At 41.4% G+C, this 19,261-nt stretch overlaps 1 long non-coding RNA gene across 1 annotated transcript in view; it reads left to right on the forward strand.

The window, feature by feature from the left end:
• LOC308595229 overlaps positions 1 to 19,261 on the forward strand; it is a 74,405-nt gene that overhangs the window by 15,292 nt on the left and 39,852 nt on the right. Inside the window, exon 2 of the long non-coding RNA XR_014011943.1 lies at positions 15,634 to 15,718. This is a non-coding gene — a long non-coding RNA (uncharacterized lncRNA). The remainder of the gene's footprint in view (positions 1 to 15,633; positions 15,719 to 19,261) is intronic.

Below are 19,261 nucleotides of genomic sequence, written 5' to 3' on the forward strand. Positions count from 1 at the left end.
GCTACTTATCGTTCTAAGCGGGAAGTTTTTTTTAAAAAAATGGGAATAAAGAATCCACTTGACTGTTTTGAGTTAAAAAAATAATTAACCTCTGGGAATGCTTTTGCTCTTTTGTAATTGTGACTGCTGCTGTGAGACGTTCATTTGGGAAAAGAACGGCCTGGCCGCCAGTTAAGGACAAAGCAAGCAAACATAACTCAAGCAAACATTTATAAAGTGTGTTCACTTGCAGAGCGGCCTTTAGAAAAAATCAGACCCCCTCAGTTTCTAATTAAAACTGCCCATGAAAGCTCCTTTCCTGAAAGTATAAGGAATTTGTGGAAAAACTCCAAACTGGTTATCAAACTGTTCAGCACTTTCAAGACACTTGCCACACATCATTAACAACACCCTTGGATAATGCCCAAGGCTGGAGGGAATCTCTCTCTCACACACACTCTTTATAATAACCTTACCAACATAAAAATGGGAAAGGGGTTTGGACTCTCTGGTCATGGACTCTAAAACCGGGATGGGGAACAGCTATCAAAAAGAGAGACATATGAGGATTGAGCCAAACGCCTTCTGCATGGACAGCATGCACTCTTACCACTGAGCTATAGACTGTCCTTGTGGCTTTTCTTCTGCCTGGTGTGGAAATGCTCCATGAGATATGGAATAATGAAGTACTGCATCACATTACACATTATGGCAGGGGCATAGAGTCCTAGAGGAGGCTCCACCTCTAGGCTGTGGCTGACCATTGGCTGTGTTGGCTGGGGCTGATGGAACTTGAAGTTCAGCAACATCTGGAGGGCCCCAGAATCCCCACCTCTGCTCTAAGAGGCCATTACCTTTCACAGGGACGGCAGTTCAGGACATGGACACTAAGGAACTGAAAGGAAGCCCAACTGACTCCACTTCACCCCACTCCCTCTCAGTAGCTACCAGCAGCTTTCTGTGTTAAGTATTTTAGCTACTTCCAAATGAGTCAGCCTTGTACCAGCAACCCTGACATGAAATGCATCCTTTCATCTTACTAATTTCCTGAACATGCTGTCTCTCTCAAACCACCACTTCAGTCAGACGTGACTAAGCTAAGCCTTCTATTTCTGATGTATAAGCATTGTCTGAGGACATTGAGGAAAACGGGGTGATAGTTCATCATTAGGGCATTGAGTTTGAAGGCTCAGATTTTCAGGGTAGGGTGGTAATAAGCCACATTTCACTGTGTCTGCAAGAATGTTTACTCCCCAGTGGACACCAGCAAATTACCAGCAGAATGTGACAGTACTGTGTTATTGCATATATTTCATTCCTGGATACACTTTGAAGCCTAGATTTCACCACTATATGATTGTGACATTCTGTTTCTGCAGAAATATTAAGCAACTGTGAATGTCAGCAACATTAGTGAAGTCTGCAGAAAAAAATATCTATAATTTGAAGGAAATGTGTTTTGTTTTTTTAATTGTTTAATTTTAAAGCTTGTATCCTTCCTACATCTGAAGATGCCAGGGCAAGTTACAGGAACAGATGCATAAAACCGTCAATAATAAAAGATTTAAGAACAGCAGTATAAAGATTAAACCATCTATCATTTTTCCTGCTGCCCAGGCATCACTATTCATGGAAAAACCTGATGGTAAGGCAGGCTTTCAGCTGCTGACTAAAATTAAACAGCGATAGCATCAGCCAAATCTCCAGAGGGAGTTTGGTCTACAATAACATACATGTCGTGCCCCTGCCAGATGATGATTCTTTGAGAACATCTAGGAAAGGATTATCTGGAGCTCTCGTGAGCATAACTCTTTGCAGAAACCTCTAAAAGGCTGCAGATGGGCCTAGGTTGGAGTCCAGGAACTGTGGCTTAAACACCTCAATGTGATGGTGGCAGAACTTCTGGAACAACATCTTGCTATCCATACTGAGTCTTGTACTCAATCATGACTGGCTATTTATCTGGGCCCGAAATCTGGAGTGCCCCTTGCCAAAGCCCTTCCTGGAACCGCTGCTTGACTGGAATTGCACAATGGATGTTATTGCTGTTGCCTATGCCCACAATAGATAGCCTTGGTTATCTGGAAGATTCCCTGCAACCTAGGACCCAGCTAGGACAGGACAATTTCACTGAGATCTTAGATGTTGCATTTAAAACGGAAGATGTATCCCCGTTTTCTACTATTAGATGTAACATATTGTAACGCTCCCCTTAGGACAGTCAAGAAGACACACTGCCTTTAAAATAATATTGGGCACATTTATGAAAGATAATTTGCTTTGTTTTGCTTTTAAACCACTTCTCGTACATCATTTATGATGCACCTGGGTACAGCATAATAATAATAGTAATTTTATCGCTTAAACTTCTGGGCAGCTTTCAGCAAAATATAAAAAAATAATAAAATGTCAGACATTAAAAACTTCCCTGAGCCTTTAGATGTTTTCTAAAAGTTGTGTAATTCTTTATCTCCCTGACCTCTGATGGGAGGGCATTCCACAGGGAGGGCACTACTGCCAAGAAGGCCTTCTGCCTGGTTCCCTGAAACTTCTCGCAGTGAGGGAACTGCTAGAAGACCCTTGGAAGTGGACCTCAGTGTCCAGGCTGAATGATGGAGGGGGAGACGCTCCTTCAGGCTTCTGCTCACCTGAATTATGTCTATGACAGTTCTTCTAGTTGTGAATAATGTTGCTTGTAGACATAATTACATGCTGATGAACTGTTTTCATGTCCTGCCCATCTAAATTTACTAGGCTTTATTATGAACACTTTCCTATCTTGAAAGCCAAGGAGGCACACACACAGTTCCTAGGCAAAAATCTGCTTACCTTTAAGAAAATTGCTATATGGCCTTCAGACCACATCTCTGTTCACTGTCATAAAGCGTCAGCTCCTACAGTCCCAGCTACTCCTAGCTGTCTTAGAGTCATTATTTCTTTTAACTATATGTCAAGTTTGTACACTCCCTGGTTGCAAAAGGTCAATGAAAGAATGAAAGAGCTTAAATTAATAGAGCCATTTCAGCTTTCTACTAAAATCAGTGCAAATCTGAATTGAAAACAAATGCCTAGAATATTTCCTATAAATTACTGGATGCACTCTGACAAATTATTGCAATCAGAGAGAGATCATTAAAGGGAGAACATTGCTTCATTTTGTTCAGCCAAATATTTGTGACCTGGAGTGCAACATTTTTGGACACTGGCTGTCTGTAAGTAACCACAACATACTTTGAAAGGCCATCTGAAGTAAACTCTGAAGGAAACTTCTTGTGTCCTGTGCTCCCATTTGTTACTTAGAAAACAACAATGTTTCTACAATGAATATTTATGAGACTACAGCATAGGGCAAAATGCTATCTTTACACAAACTTTTCCAATGTTAAAAAAAAGTTCCATCTATTTGTTTATACTTTGGGAAATCAAGTATAGAAATATTCTTTTGCCCATTTTTAAATTACTATCTCCAGGGAATTTTTATTTATGATATATAATAGTTTTCCTACATGCCTTAAGGATCTGAGGCCAGTTTTAATAAAAATCCATTTGCAGATTATACATGTAAAGATAAGAATCACTGCATGGGCGGACCATGATATGAATGTTGCAGCTGACTTCTATAACCATATTTTAGTGCTTTCAACTTGTTATTCTATACATGTGCTGCTTTACAGCCAGTGCTGATCTGACATATTGCAAGTTGTCTGTGAAAGGCAATCTTACATAGTTTGTGCTACCTCTCTCCTTCCATACACCTCAAGGGGAAAAAATCTAAACCTCCTCATCTCAGTGCAATTTTATATATATATAAAACAACTAATCTTACTGAGAAAACCTTCCTTGGCTATTACACTGATAGCAATGTCTAAATCTAAAAAAAAATCCTCAAGGAACTATTGATTCCATTATAGTGGTCTAGCCTCCAAGATGAAAGGAATAAATGATGTTCAGTCAATCTGCACTGTAGGAAAGGGCAGCAGCTTTCTCAGAGAATAGAGTTAAAGAGGAACACTTCCACCCATCACCATAATATGAAGGACCATAAACATGGATAGAGATGTTCAGGAGTGTGAAATAGGAGGAGGAATCAGAGATCAAGGCAGGAAATTGATTTGGGTGAGTAGAGTCCTTTCCTTACTCTATCCTGATTTAAGTGGGGAGTCCCTATCTTTTGTTATAACCCTTGTTGTTACACCTTTTGACAGGTCTTGTGCCAGCCCATTCCATATTGAAATTATAGTACTTTCAAATTCAAGCTGAAGAATTAGTAGATTTCAGGGGGGAAATAACATAGAATTTATATTTATGCATTGCTCTTGAAAGCTTCAATAGCAAACAATATGTCATTCCTTATTTCACTACACTAGATCTTAGCCAAAAGGTCAAGAAGCATTGTGTAAAATATTTTTTTGATATATCAAGCACTGTCAAGCTCCTATAGAGCCTATAGTTTGCAAAGGCTTCCTTTCACTATCAGAAAGAAGAAAGGGAGCGTATGAGATTTGGAAAATCTAATTAACTGCCATCCAGTTGCTAATCTTCCCTTCTTGGGCAAGGTTCTTAAGCAAGTGGTTGCAGAGCAGATCCAGGCACTCTTGAAGGAAACTGATTTTCTAGATGCATTTCAATCAGGGTTTAGGCCAGGTTTCAGCACAGTAACTACTTTGGTCACCCTGAATTATGACCTCTGTTGGGAGAGAGAGACAGGGGAAATGTCTCCCTGATAATTTTCCGTGACCTCTCAGTGGATTTCAATGCCAGTGTGGTGTAGTGGTTAAGAGCGGTGGACTCGTAATCTGGTGAACCGGGTTCGCTTCCCCGTTCCTCCACATGCAGCTGCTGGGTGATCTTGGGCTAGTCACACTTCTTTGAAGTCTCTCAACCCCACCTCACAGAGTGTTTGTTGTGGAGGAGGAAGGGAAAGGAGATTGTTAGCCACTTTGAGACTCCTTCGGGTAGTGATAAAGCGGGATATCAAATCCAAACTCCTCCGCCATTAATCATGGCATCCCTCTCAAGCAGCTGCCCAAGTTAGGGATGGGTGGCAATACTTGGATGAATGTTTCCAGAGGATCATGCTGGGGGAGTGTTCTTCAGCCCTGTGAAGCCTCCAATATGAGGTTCCTCAGGGTTCAGTTTTATTCCCTCTGCTGTTTATCATCTGCATGAAACTTTTGAGTGGGGTTATCCGGGGCATTTGAGTACATTGTCAGCAATATGCTGATGACATACAGCTCTACTTCTCTTCCACACCTGCAAGTGTGGCAGTGGATGTGCTGGATCATTATCTTGCTCTCTGGATGAGAGCCAACAAACTGAAGCTCAATCCAGACAGGACTGAGGCACTGTTAGTGGGTGGTTCCCTAGACCAGATAGACAGGAGGCTGCCTGCTCTTAAGAGGGTTATACTTCCTCTGAAGGAGCAAGTATGCAGCTTGTGGGTACTTCTGGACCATTTGCTGTCGCTTGAGGCTCAGGTGGCCTCAGTGGCATGGAGTGCCTTCACCACCTCTGGCTGGTGGCCCCTATCTGGACAGGGATAGACTAACAGACATACTGTTGTCTATGATCTGGTAACCTCTAGATTAGATTACTGCAAAGTGTTATACGTGGGGCTGCCTCTGAAGATGATTTGGAAACTTCAGCTGGTAGAGAATTCAGCAGTCAGGTTGGTCACCAGGACAAGATGGTTTGAGCATATTACACCAATCCTGGCCCGACTGCACTGGTGGCCGATTAGTTTCTGGGCTCAATTCAAAGCTCAGGTTTTGACCTATAAAGCCTTAAACAGCTCAGGACTGCAATACCTCAAGGACTGCCTCTCTCCATATGAACCTACTTAGACTCTTCTATCCTAACCTAAGGCCCTTATTTGTATGCCTTGTCCACGAGAGGTCTAGAGGGTGACAACATGAGGACGGGCCTTTTCTGCAGTGGCTCCATGTTTGTGGAATGCTCTTTCTAGGGAGGTTTGGTTGCTGCCTTCATTATACACCTTTAGGCACCAGGTGAATTCTTCAACCAGGGCTTTGGCTGATTAACATCCTATACCCTTTTAATTGTGTTTGTGGGAGGGGGTGAGGGATGAGGGTTTATTGGTTTGGGGGGGGTTGCTCTTGTTTTTATTCTGTATTTTGTGTTTCATTATGTATGTCTATGTTGTGAACCACCCTGAGATTTACAGATGAAGGGCAGTATACAAATTATAACAACAGCAGCAACAACAAAAGGTAGCATTAGTTGCCGGAGTACTCTGCTTTGTGCAAACTTCATGGAAGTTTTCTAATGAGGAGCAGGTTATGAAGAAGAAAGGACTCTTATAGTAGTAGTTTTGATGGTATCGCTCTAAAGATTTGACAGTAGGAATGTTCTTTGGTTGTACAATCCTTCTATAAATGGAAATATCTATAGTAGTAGAACAGGGTTGCCAAGAATGCTGAGTTATTCTTATTTGCAGCTAATATGATGATAGTTCCCAGCAGTAAAATGGACAGCTTGAAATTTGAGGCTGTAGAACTATTTGATGCTGTAAGCAAGTATCCCCCCCACTCTCGGAGAAACAAATGCTTTAATAAAGGAAATATACCACAATACACGGGTGGCGCTGTGGTCTAAACCACTGAGCCTAGGGCTTGCTGATTGGAATGTCGGAGGTTCGAATCCCAGCAACGGGGTGAGCTCCCATCGCTCGGTCCCAGCTCCTGCCAACCTAGCAGTGCAAAAGCACGTCAAAGTGCAAGTAGATCAGGGACGCGGACTTATAAAAAATATGGGGGGGGGCCCCGGGAAAGCTCATGAATAATAAATAAGCTCATGAATATGCAAATAAAGTGGTGCCGCCTCCTCGTGAGTGAATAGGGGAGAGCGTGCTGCACCTATTAATCAGCTCCGAAGGAAATTGGGTGGAGCTTTTGCTCGGGAGGGAGGGCAGGAGGCATGCAGCCCGACCCTGTGCATTTTGGGCTGGGGGAGGGGCGGCGATGGCGCTCTGCTGGAGGGGCGCCGGAGATTATTGGGGGGGCGGAGCCCCCCCAAACGAATTTTTGAGGGGGCTCGGGCCCCCTCAAGCCCCATGGAGTCGGCGCCTATGAAGTAGATAAATAGGTACCACTCCACCAGGAAGGTAAACAGCGTTTCCGTGCTCTGCTCTGGTTTTGCCAGAAGTGGCTTAGTCATACTGGCCACATGCCCCAGAAAAACTGCCTGCGGACAAATGTCTGCTCCTTCGGCCAGTAAAGCGAGATGAGCGCCGCAACCCCAGAGTCATTTGCGACTGGACTTAACTGTCAGGGGTCCTTTACCTTTTTAAATATCACAATACAGTAAAAGTATAGATCCAAATGGTGGAAACGTGGGCATTATTTAAGCCATCTATATTGTCATGTGCCAAGGGGTTCTAGGGTATGCATTTCTATGTGAAGCCTCTTCCAGCCATTGGCTCAGCTGCTATGATGTCATGGAATGCTTGTGGATGTTTTAACTCTTGATGAGTAACAGATCAGCTTCAGTTGTGAAAGCATAGTTTTCCCCTCTCCCACAAATACTTGACAGCAGAAAATAAAGTCTCACGTGTCACACCACTGTTTTCATAATCACTTTGGATCACTGCTAACACCCTGCCCCTACTATCACACACTGTAGAAAGGTCTGCTCCATCCTTCCCCATTAGTATCCTTCAGATATTTTGGACTACAACTTAAGCATCCCTGAGCAGTGACTGTAGTAGCTAGCACTACTGGCAATTCTGCGGCACCAGGTTGGGAATGTCTGCTCTATTCTAAATGCTGCATTCATTTACACTGTCCTGCAAATTTAAAAGTGAAGGAGGATGTTGCCTAAAGGTATATTTTAAAAATCACACCTGCCCTACAATATGTTTTCAAGGAACCAAAATATATCCCAGCAGCTGCAACATGTAAAGTGAAACAAACAACATGTAAATGAAACAAAAAAAATCCTGTTGAAGGGGAAAACAGAGGAAGAAGGGGTTTTAATTTTGATGGGAAATGACAACCATATAAAATCTTTGCAAGGAAGTATTAAAAGAATAGGCCCAAGACAAGGCTGCTTGGATGGGTGGTCTAGTCAGTTGGGTCAGTTCACAGTAATCATCAAGAGTTCACTGAGAGTTATAGCTTCACATTAAGGATTTCAGTACATATGCCAAAGCAGCTGGCAGGGGCATTGATTTCTGCTTAAGACTCAGATTCTTAAAATATGAAATAAAAAAGACTCATTAAATTTGCATATGGTAAAATATAGATGTAAGGATGCACATTCTGGCTGCCTTTCAGAGTGAATGCTGCCATATAAGTAAAACAAATAATTGTGTTTTTTACAGGGGAGGGGAAGACAAAAGATCTAAGGTCTTGTGCAAAAGGTTTGGTGCTCAGCCCACTTCCTAATAATGCTCCTCCTCTGCCTCCCACCCCCTCTGTATATAAACTGCAGACTTGCACACATACTACATAAAAATTAATGTACCCAGCAGAGCTTTAAAATAAATATATATCACCTTTAACATTCAAAATATTAGCAGCTTGACAGATTCATTTACTGAACTGGGTAATTACAAACTTTCTGTGGCAGCTTTATCCTGAGACTCAACATCCATTTTTCAACATAATCAGCTATGTAGGAACATGAAGGGTAAAAGAACAGAGCCTTCTTAAATCAGTGCTCTGTCCTCTGTGATGTGTTGGGTTTTTTTAATCAAAATGCTGAGTCAAAGTAACCAGAAGAGGAAGAAGAATGCAAATCAAACCAATTTGCCCAAGTGTGCATATGTGGAATTCTTTCTTCTTCTAGCCATGTGGACTAGATGCGATCTAAGGCTGTGACTACTGGAATCCTGCTCAGACCACTCACCTAGGTTTCTGAGATTGCACCAGGAATACCAATGCTGTTTGAGCACTATCTTTGCATCAATACAAGCTTGAAGTTTATTTTCTTAACAAACATGAAAGCTGAGGTTTATTAGGGTGCTAAATCTGCACTTTGTACCAGGTTTTGCAGTTGCATAGACCAAATATTGATTCTGACTATACAGTAGAACAGAAACTTATTCAATGATTGGCTTTCACAGCAATCCTGGCTAAGGACTGGCTGTTCAAAGAAGAACTATAATGGGCTGATCTCTGGTTGGCTGTGTGTGTTGAACATTAACTTACACAGTACACCTGTTGCTCATGGTCTCATGGACAGTATTCATACTATGCTACTCCTCCTGAACTTCAACCTTGGGTATCAATCCTTCTTGTGTTTCTTCCTTCCCTGAGTTATTTGGCTCTTTATCTTTTATTGATATGATGTGGAGTTTTCATAGTTTGTCTGGAAGGATAAGGAAATAGATAAGCAGCTACTTTTCTCCCTCAAACAGATATACTGTGTTGATAAATTAAAATGAACCATAGCATTCAGAGACTCTTCTAATTAAGATGGAAATAACTGCAAGTTTCAGTTTATTATTTTTAAGAATTCATCACAGTGTGAATGCACTATGAGCTCATTTGAGCTTTTGGTCTGTAGATGGGATTTTGTGTGGAAAATATTTTCATTTCTAGTCATAAAGTTAAAAATGGCTCTCTTAATTGAATTCTGTTTTTAGCAAAGAGAGCTTCAAAGTCTGAAGCAAATAAATGTAAAGGTCAGTGATTTATGGCACCAGTAGTTCTTTACTTTGGAGTACAGAAGCTTATTCTCACTCTCACTCTCAGTAGATTTTTCTCTCAACAAATTATTCTGCTTTCCAATTAGAAGATGTAAGAAGGGAGGTTACATACAAGGCAAACAAAGATGACAAGACTGGCCACAAGTTTGAAAGATCAAATAGAGCACTCAGATTACAAATGTGTTTGGCCAAGTCAGGTCAAACTGTTGGTGTTTCTGGACTTTCACCTTATATGTCCCAAGTCTGTGTGATGGATTAGGTGCTGATTAGGGTCAATATTACCAAAAGAATGTTTGAAGCCTTGCACAGTTGTCTACCTCTGATCAGTGAAGGATGTGCCAAGATTGTAAGGTGCCATAAATGTTTTGGTTCCAGCAATCCATTGAGAGGGTCACCATGTTTGAATCTTGAGTTTTATGGGCAGGATGGATAGATAGATAGATAGATGATAGATAGATAGATAGATAGATAGCTATAGATAGATAAAATTCAAACTTATAAATGCAAATAATGAAGTCAGTTGTTTTTATCAAACTGAGCACTGCTCTTCTTTTTCAGTTAACTGAAAAACACAATTCCAGAGAAATGCCTGTGCATTCATAAACTCCATCAGTGATTAAAGCATCAGTTTCAGGTTTGCACAGCAAGTGTACTTCCTTAGAGAGTTGCTAGGTTCCTCACAAGGTTCATCATGATATTTAGTCATTGAGTTACTATTAGGAACATTGGTCCTTTCAGTTCATTGTACGTATGAAATAGTCAGCTGGAGCACCTTGCATAGGAATAAGCCCACTTGTGAGTTTGACCAGCTTGGACCACACAGATCCTCTAATCTGGATACAGAGTAAAGTTGGTTTGGACACATTTAATGTAGCACTAGTTTGGGATAGCATTTTATACTTCTTTTACTATTAGGTGTGTGTTTTGTTTTTTGCATGATCTAAGTACTCCACACAGATTTGACAAATTGTCTGTTCGGCTCAATTTCTTTTCAGAGATTAACTTTCTCAAGATGCAAATCCTAGAAATTATTGTGCTTTAACTGTATCCAATTTTTATCCCAGGACACATGCTCACAATTTATCTGACATTACTCATGGATTATTTCAATCCAAAATCTATTAAACTTGTTTTCCTCAGAATTAACAAGTTTAAGACTGTAATGGGATTTGGGGAAAATTACATAAGTCTGACTCTTATCAAATATAGCATGCATTTTCTAATCAGTGATTCATATCCTTTTTGCATACCATATGAAGAATTGTTAGAATATGGTTTTATTAACAGGAAAAAAGGTCTTAAAGTGAGTCCATAGATGTTTCTTTTAAGAAATGATTTTGAAAAATAAAATGAAAATTTACTAGAAGTAGACAAGAATCTGACAGGCAAAAAACAGTATAAAAAAGTTGGAAAAAGATTTAGTGGAAAGGGATAAATCTGAATCGGCTGCTAAAATGAATTGCATATTTGATGGTACTTCTTTCAAAAGGTTTTTCATAATCACTTCCTAAAGCTGGTAGAAGAAAATGAATGAAAAACCTAGAAACTGTATTAAGTTTAGTCTCTCTGGTTCTGATAGTACATTACGGGAATAATCACTTAATAGGAATGAAGAACGGATTCTGCCTCTACTCTGTGCTTACGAGTACATACACCCTCAGTCTGTAAGTGACTGAGGAAGCGAATTCTGGATACACACATCCTTCCACAGTGGGGACATAGGTTTCCGGGTGGGAGTTGATCATAGTGAGGGTTTGCCAAACGTGCCTTCCTCTTAGCATGTTTCTCCCTTTCATCCTGAGTTCAGATGTCTTCAAAGTCCATGACACCTCTGGTAAAGGCGGTTCTCCAATTGAAGAGCTCGCAGGCAAGTGTTTCCCAAATGTCGGTTGTGGTGGGTTGGCTAGGTAGGAGACCTAAGAAGGTGCCACTTGACCAGGAAACCCCTTGACTCTAGAACAGGTCCAATTGATATACATTTTAAAAACAAAAAATGCTAGCAATTCTCTTATGGCATGTTGGTTTGCTCTGGTATACACTTTGAGAATTTTGGGCGGAGGGATCATAAGTCAGTGGCAGAGGACAGGATTTGCATCCAGAAGATCCCAGGTTCCATCTCATGCATCTCCATCTAAAAAAGGACACAATAGCAGGTAATAGGAAAGACCCTTCTTCCTGTGATCCTGCTGGCTAGAGTGGACAACAGCAAGCTAGACAAATTGTCTGACCTGGTTAAGATAATCTCCTACTGGCTTAATTCCTGTGTTTAGGGTGGTAACTTGGATCAGCCTACAGTGAAAGATAAGCAAGCACTTCATATGTGCTTACAGAGGCATATTCACATTTTGGATATATTTGTACGTTCTTGTCATTTTATGACTATGTCCTCTGGCTGGATTAGAAAAACACAGGGAGCACGTTAACTCAGAACCAATATAATAACTGATTCAATCTTTGAAACTATCTCTTCATGATTTTCACTGTGTTCTCTCCTTTATGTTGACTCTGATGAAAGAAATCCATTCATCAGTCCCAACTGCAACCTTCATTGATTTTGGTGGATCCAAGATGAAATCCACCAGGCTTTGTTTTCTTCATAACCAGACAAAGTACTCATAGAAGAAAAGTCGTTTTGCTTTCACCTCAAATTTTTTCTAATTTCATCCCATTGAATGTGTATGAGTTGGATGCTTTGGTTGTTGGGATGTCCCGCTGTACTAACCATTCTACATGTTTCAAAGCTAGATAATGGTGGTGGTCAAACAATATATGAGACAGGATAGCCAGGGTCAGATTTTTTAAACAACAACCCCACCACCTGACCCATAGCCACCGAAAAAAAGAATGGATCAGGGCTATGGCACTGGAGGAATGGGATCTTCCCTTCCCCTGTAGTGTTTTTCTGATCTAATTAATAGGCATATTTCTGAAACTCCTGTTTGGTCATCTGGAGAAAACAAAAGGGTATATAAATGTTTTTCTGAGTGAGGCAAATAGCAGCTATGGAGACCAGTTTCATTTAGGAAAATGGAACCAGGAAAGGGTAGTATTTTTTTTTTAACAAACAAAAAACCCTCTGCCTGCATAATGCCCCCGATCTAATTTGGTTGCCAGCCATGGTTGCTTAAAGCACAAAAACAAACATCAGAATGTTGGATCATAAGTCTTCTGTCTCTTATCAGACTTGGTCGGTCCTCAGAGTGCATAACTGTTAAAACAGCCTTTATTTGTATTTGCTACTGAATCTCTGAAACTGCACCACCATATAATTACAAATAAAAATACGATATCCCAGCTATAAATAGTACGTTAAGCCTTAACAGTTAAGGTACATGTAAAATAGCACCACAAGGTATGCATTTAATAGTGCACAAGGAAACCAATTGAAGCTGCATCATGTAAGGGAGATCAATACTTTTCTTGATATTTTTTCAGTGTCAGCCTTAATCAGATACGTTCTTTGTGCAAGATCTCAATCACTGAGCTGAGCATATTGAATTGATCAGTGCTCCAGCACACAATGCACATATTTACTTGATTATTTCCAGATGACTGGTTGCCCAGCATTTCCCTGAGACGCTTCAGTGTAGCAATCATTTCCTACATTTCCCCTTTTCCTTCCCACTATGCAAGAAAGCAATCCTTCCTCTCAAGTGTCAAATATGCAGTCTAAAGCAAAAAAAGGTTTGTGAAACCTTCATTCTCATCTGTATAGCATCCTTCTGATTCCCTCAAAAACTTCAGGCAGCAGACACATAAGCTGGTCATTGCAATAACTTCTCACCTCCATGCAACAACTGTAAGCAGTTGTTTTTTGTTGCATTTAACATATCTGCATTTTCATTTTAACATATCTGCATTTCCTATGAACATTAGAAGAACCCTGTGAGATCAGAACAAAGGCATATTTAGTGTTGTTTTTAGAGTGGTCAGTTGCCTAAGGGAAGCCTACAAGCAGGACATGAGGACAATTGTATGCTCCCAGTATACAGCCTCAGATACTGCAGGTAGCACACATTAGTCATCATGACTAACGACTGTTGATATTCTTACTTTGCATGAAGTTGTCTAAACCCCCTTTAAAGCCACTCAACTTGGCGGCCACCACCACATCTTGTAGGAACAGATTCCATAGTTTAGTTGTGAATAAATACTTACTTACTCTGAATCTTCCCCAGGAAGATGGATTGACCGTTAAACCAGTCGGAGAGTTGCAGGCCCAGGTGTCATGCCCCTAAGTCCCCTACCCTCCAGAGAATTAAAGGACAACTGAGACTGGTTTGGATCAAAACAAGCCACAACTTAATTGAATACAGATGAAAGAGGTTTGGCTTCAGCATGGGGCAATCAAATACACATAGGTCAATCTGTGCAGGGATTCCTAAGACATACATCAAATAGGGTGACCCCCCAAAGGGACCACCATCTGGAGAAGTACCATCGACCCTGGTCCCCCACCTGGGCATGAGGACATGGCAACTTCCCCCGGATCCCTTTAATGGGACACACACACACACCCCATTTGGAGGGACAGGCAAGACTCCATCCAAGACTACAATTGCCCCAATGCCCAACCCAGTTGTGATTATTGCCATTTTGGTATTCTAATACTACAATGTGGAGAAGGGGACAGAAGATGATGGCTAGACTATAACCAAGGCAACCATCATATCCTTGATCAGGAGGGAGAGGGCAAATTATAAGTGTATTTTCTGAGGTTGGTGGGGAAAGAGGCCTAAGCTTTGTATGTTGCTGAACAAAGTACAGAGCTCCATATCCAAGATGGAGTCTGCTATTGGGGTGACACAGTTGGAATATAAAGAGAAGCTGGACTGTAAGGGTCCTGATTTGGGCCGCCTTTGTGAAGCTCTGCTGAGAGGCGATCAAGTATCAACAGTACTGCTGAGGTGCCTGTCAGGCAAGACCACTGCCGATTCCCAGTAGTAAGAAATTATCTGAGCTCTCAAAAATTGTGAGTAAACACATTCAGAAGTGAAAGAGGGAAGACACTGGGGGATAACTCCATCTACACCCACTCAACTACTTCAGTCTGTGGAACTGGTGCCACATAATGCCTGTTTTGTGTTTGTAAGAACTTGGATCTTTTAGTGTGGCAGTACCTACACGTTGGAACTCCCCGTCTATTGATATCACGCAGGCGCCTTCCCTGTACTCTTTTGGCACCTACTTAGAACAGGATTGTTTAGACAAGCCCACCCAGATATGTAGAACATAGATTTGTTTTTAATCCCTTTTTAGTTTATTGCTGATTTTAACTTTTCAGTGTTTTCATTACTGCTAATAATTCTGGATCAGTAATTTTATTGCATTATCTGTTTTGTAAACCAGTTGGAGGGTTTTCATTTTTACACTCAAGAGGTGTATAAATTTTATGAAATAAAATAAATTAATAACATTACAGGGTTTGTTTTTATAAAAAAATTCCTTCCTGTAGCACCTTAAAGACCAACTAAGTTAGTTCTTGGTATAAGCTTTCGTGTGCATGCACACTTCTTCAGATACACAGGGTTTGTTTTTGTTTCAGGTTTGGTGAGCAATGCTGTTCCATTTATTCCTCCTTCCATTTTTCCTATCAGCTTGTGGCCATCCCTTTTGCTTTCTTGTTATCGCAACTGCTTTGGAACATAACTATTCATCAGCTTCCCTCCCCCCTTGATTTGATACCATATTACATGACAACATTCCCTTGCACTCCTCTTCTTGCATGTTTCACCATTGGCATCAGTTTGGTATTTTAGCCCCATGCTTAGGATAACAGAATGGGGCTCTTGAGGCATTAAGAGTAATTCCTTTCCTTGCCACTGACCTGCCTTATGACCTTTGAGAAATCAATCTACCATTTTCTCAGTGCCCCATTTTCATCAGTCATGCTTGCGCAAACTAGAAACCAAGTCCTTTAAAACAGGAATCCCTTACTCTGTTGTCTCTCTGTTTTTCACTTAATAGTTGAATTTGTTTTCCAGGATTACAAGCCAGTGAACAATATGAAATACACTGAAGGCCACAGCAGGAGATCGATCATCATGGCTTGAAATTCAGAGTGCTGTGGTGAGTACATATTTCATCTAATAATTCCTTTCATATCCCATCCATCTTAAATTTAACACGTCCCTGAGTGGTGTCGCAGAGAATTAGGGAAGCTTAAATCCCCAGGCCGAAAAAAAGGAAAGAAAAGGAAGTAAGACTTTAGGGATGTCAGAGGAGGCAGCATACCAGCGTAGCAAGTGAGGAATGCTGCCCAGATTTCTTCAAAGACCTCCAGGGCTATCTCTCTCTCTTTCTTTCTTTCTCTCTCTCTTTCTTTCTTGATAGACGACCTGCTTCTTGACAGCTAAACTGCCAAGCAAGTCTTCATTATTGGTGGAGAGGGGCAAACTGTGCACTACTGATGATGGAATGCTTTGCCACAAAGAATGCTTTCTGTGGCCAAACTGCTTGAGGACATAGCTAGGCCAATAAGGCCAAGATCTCACCTAGGAATTAACCTAGTATAAAACTGAAATATTTATATTTATATACTTTGACTGATAGGGCGACTTGATAGAACAGCTCTAATACATATGCACCCACTACAATACCGTCCAGTAAGATTTGCAGGATCCAGTGAAGGCTCTTACTGTGTTAGTCTCACAGGATGAGGCTTTCTAGATTTTTCTAGGTCTAGTTCAACTACTCCCCTCAACTAATATTGCAATCCTAACACCATTTACCTGGAACTAAGCACTCCTGCCAACCTAGCAGTTCGAAAGCATGTCAAAGGGCAAGTCAATAAATAGGTTGGCGGGAAGGTAAACGGTGTTTCCGTGCACTGCTCTGGTTTGCCAGAAGCTGCTTAGTCATGCTGGCCACAGGACCCGGAAGCTGTCTGCGGACAAACGCTGGCTCCCTCGGCCAGTAAAACGAGATGAGCGCCACAACCCCAGAGTCGTCTGCGACTGGACTTAACGGTCGGGGTCCCTTTACCTAAGCACTCTTGAATTCAGTTGGACATACTTCTGAGCAATCATGGATAGGATTGGCTGTAAGGTGCCAACTAGATAAAGCATGAAAGATGGATAAACAGGAACTTGAAAGGTAGTTTCTTTAAAAGTTAAAAGCAGTCACAATGTGGAGGCAGGGGTCAAGAATCATATTGATACAGAATTGTGAGGTTGGTCTGGATCCCTTTTAGGCCTGTGATTCTGTATCTGTGAGGTTTAGAATCCAGCAGAAGAACCTGCTGTTCTGGTCAAACCAGTCTCTAGGTTAGATAATGGCCTTACTTGGCACTTAAATACCATAATCTTAAACAATAGGGGGTCCAGCAGTCAAGAAGGCAGTTTCTGCACATGCTGTATGGAAAAGTGAGAGGCAGGTGAGACAGGTGAGGTTCATCAACCTGGGAAAGTAGCCCATCTAGGAGAAGGAAAACTCTGATCCTAAATCTCTGCAGCCTTGCGAGAGATCTTCAGTAGAAGAAAAGGAATAAACCCAGTGTGGAGTCCCTAAGACAGTTGGATAGCACCTTGTGTGCCTCCTTCTGGCAGCTCCTGCAGCCAAGCTAATGCCAAACGTATTCCTCTGCTTTCCTTTGGACCACATCAGTGAAGCCGAGAGAGGGGTCTTGTCGTCTGGTCAGCCCAGGACCTCCATACACACTGCCCAGGCTTGCACCCCGGGAAGGCCACTTCGGTGCTGCTAACACAGTGGTTTAACTTCATCCTCAGAGGCACACCCCCTTGTCTCCTTAGACAGATGGATGCCAACAGCAAAGTTTTAAACAGTGAGCCATGTTGCCACAGCAACAATTAAATGATGGTGCTGTCCAGAAGGAGTGGGCTTTTACCCACCTTAGTTGGCTGGATGCCATGTCATCCTAGGAAGGACGACAATAAACCTTGGATAGGACTGTGTGTGAGTGAGTTTGGCTGATGCTGGGATACACAGAGACTTGACTTTCTCTGTGGGTTGAATGCCAAAGCTATGGCTTGTCAGATAGGCTTCCCTGGAAACCTAATGGGGAAGCAAGATCTGTTGTTGTGTTACTGCTCAGAGTCCTTCCTCCTATGCTCAGGTTGTATATATGTGTAAATACAACCATATATCCTAAAGCTCAAATGGTCTTCATTTAAGGAAACCAAATCCTGAACTTCTGCTGTCTCTCACCACTTGGAGATTGGGGTACACACACCAATATCATATCAGGGAGGGGAGATTCAACCCTTTCCCCATACACCATTTCTCCAAAGCTGTTGCTGTATTTTATTAACTATAAGTTCATGTTTAAGAAGTTTTTGCTGAGCATGATCAAGTCCTTGAGAAAAGTGATGGGAGGGCTAGAGTAAACAGGAAAAAAAAATGGCTGAGAATGTGGCCGGATGTGACAAATAAAGATCTGCTTGGGCATCACTAACATATACTAACATGGATAAGGGAGAGATATCAAAGCTATTCATGTTTTGGAACAATAGTGAAGATGCGTATGTTGATAATGGCTGAGCTATACATTTTTGTTTCCAACAGTCAAAATATAAAATGCCATTGTGTCTTCTTATGCCAGAATGGTTTCTTAAATGCTTGCCTCAGTCGATTGAGAAAGAAAATGGCATTTATCTTTGTAACTTTGCTTAAATGACCCAGGGTTATATGCAATGTTATTCATACTCAGAGTAGATCCATTTAAATAAATGGGCATGACTTACTTAGGTCATTAATTTCAATGAGACTGTTCTAAAGCTTTGTTGGATAGAGTTCCAAGTTTCCAAGGATCTGTGCCTAAGACCAATAGATGTTATCTGTCTGCTCAAAATTATGTCTTAAGGAATGCCACCAAAGCTATGTTTATTGTTGATTTGTGGTCTTTAGGGAATACAGCTGCCAAGTCCTCTCCCACTGCCACCACAATGAACTAGGGAATGTGTCTTCACTATTACAAAAGTCACTCTAACAAAAGTTCACTTAAACGGAGACCAGTTCAGTTGAATTCTCCAAACAACTAGCGCCACATTTACCATTGTTTACTTTCTCTGTGTTTCAGCTGCCTTGTCTCTTAGACCGAAATCCTGTACCAGCTTAGGACTTTTGCACACTTACATTTTGCCCTGCACTTTAAAGCTGTGTCCAGGTGCTTCCTCCCCTCTTTTTTTCTTTTTGCCCAGACCTTGCCCCATTTAACCCCACTCTTTAAAGTTGAAGCACAACAAATGGCAATCCAGGTTTTCCACAGATTGTTGTTGGCTGCAATTCAGCTTTAAAGAGCAGGTTTTCACAGGTGAAGGATGGGATGGGAAGAGGAGTGCTTGACTGCAGAGCTTTAAAGTACAGACCATGCCTGGAAAGCATGGAGAAAAGGTAAGTGTGGATAAGCCCTTAAATGGCAGTGAAGCCACTGAACTTCCTTTGACTTACTACTTAGTACATATGCAGAGATTTGTACTTAGTTCTAGCTTCTGCCAGTCACCTCTTGTCAAGGAACTGTCCATTGACATCTTTCCACTATGGAAGATGGAACTAGTATGCACAACCAAGGCAAAATGGATCCTTGCCCATCAGCTTATGTCAAGCCCATTGGAATGACATCAGCTGATTGGTAGCTGGTTTTAGGGGGGTTTT

This window comes from Podarcis bocagei (assembly GCF_964188305.1).
Source record: "Podarcis bocagei genome assembly, chromosome: 9".
Taxonomy (NCBI): Eukaryota; Metazoa; Chordata; class Lepidosauria; order Squamata; family Lacertidae; genus Podarcis; species Podarcis bocagei.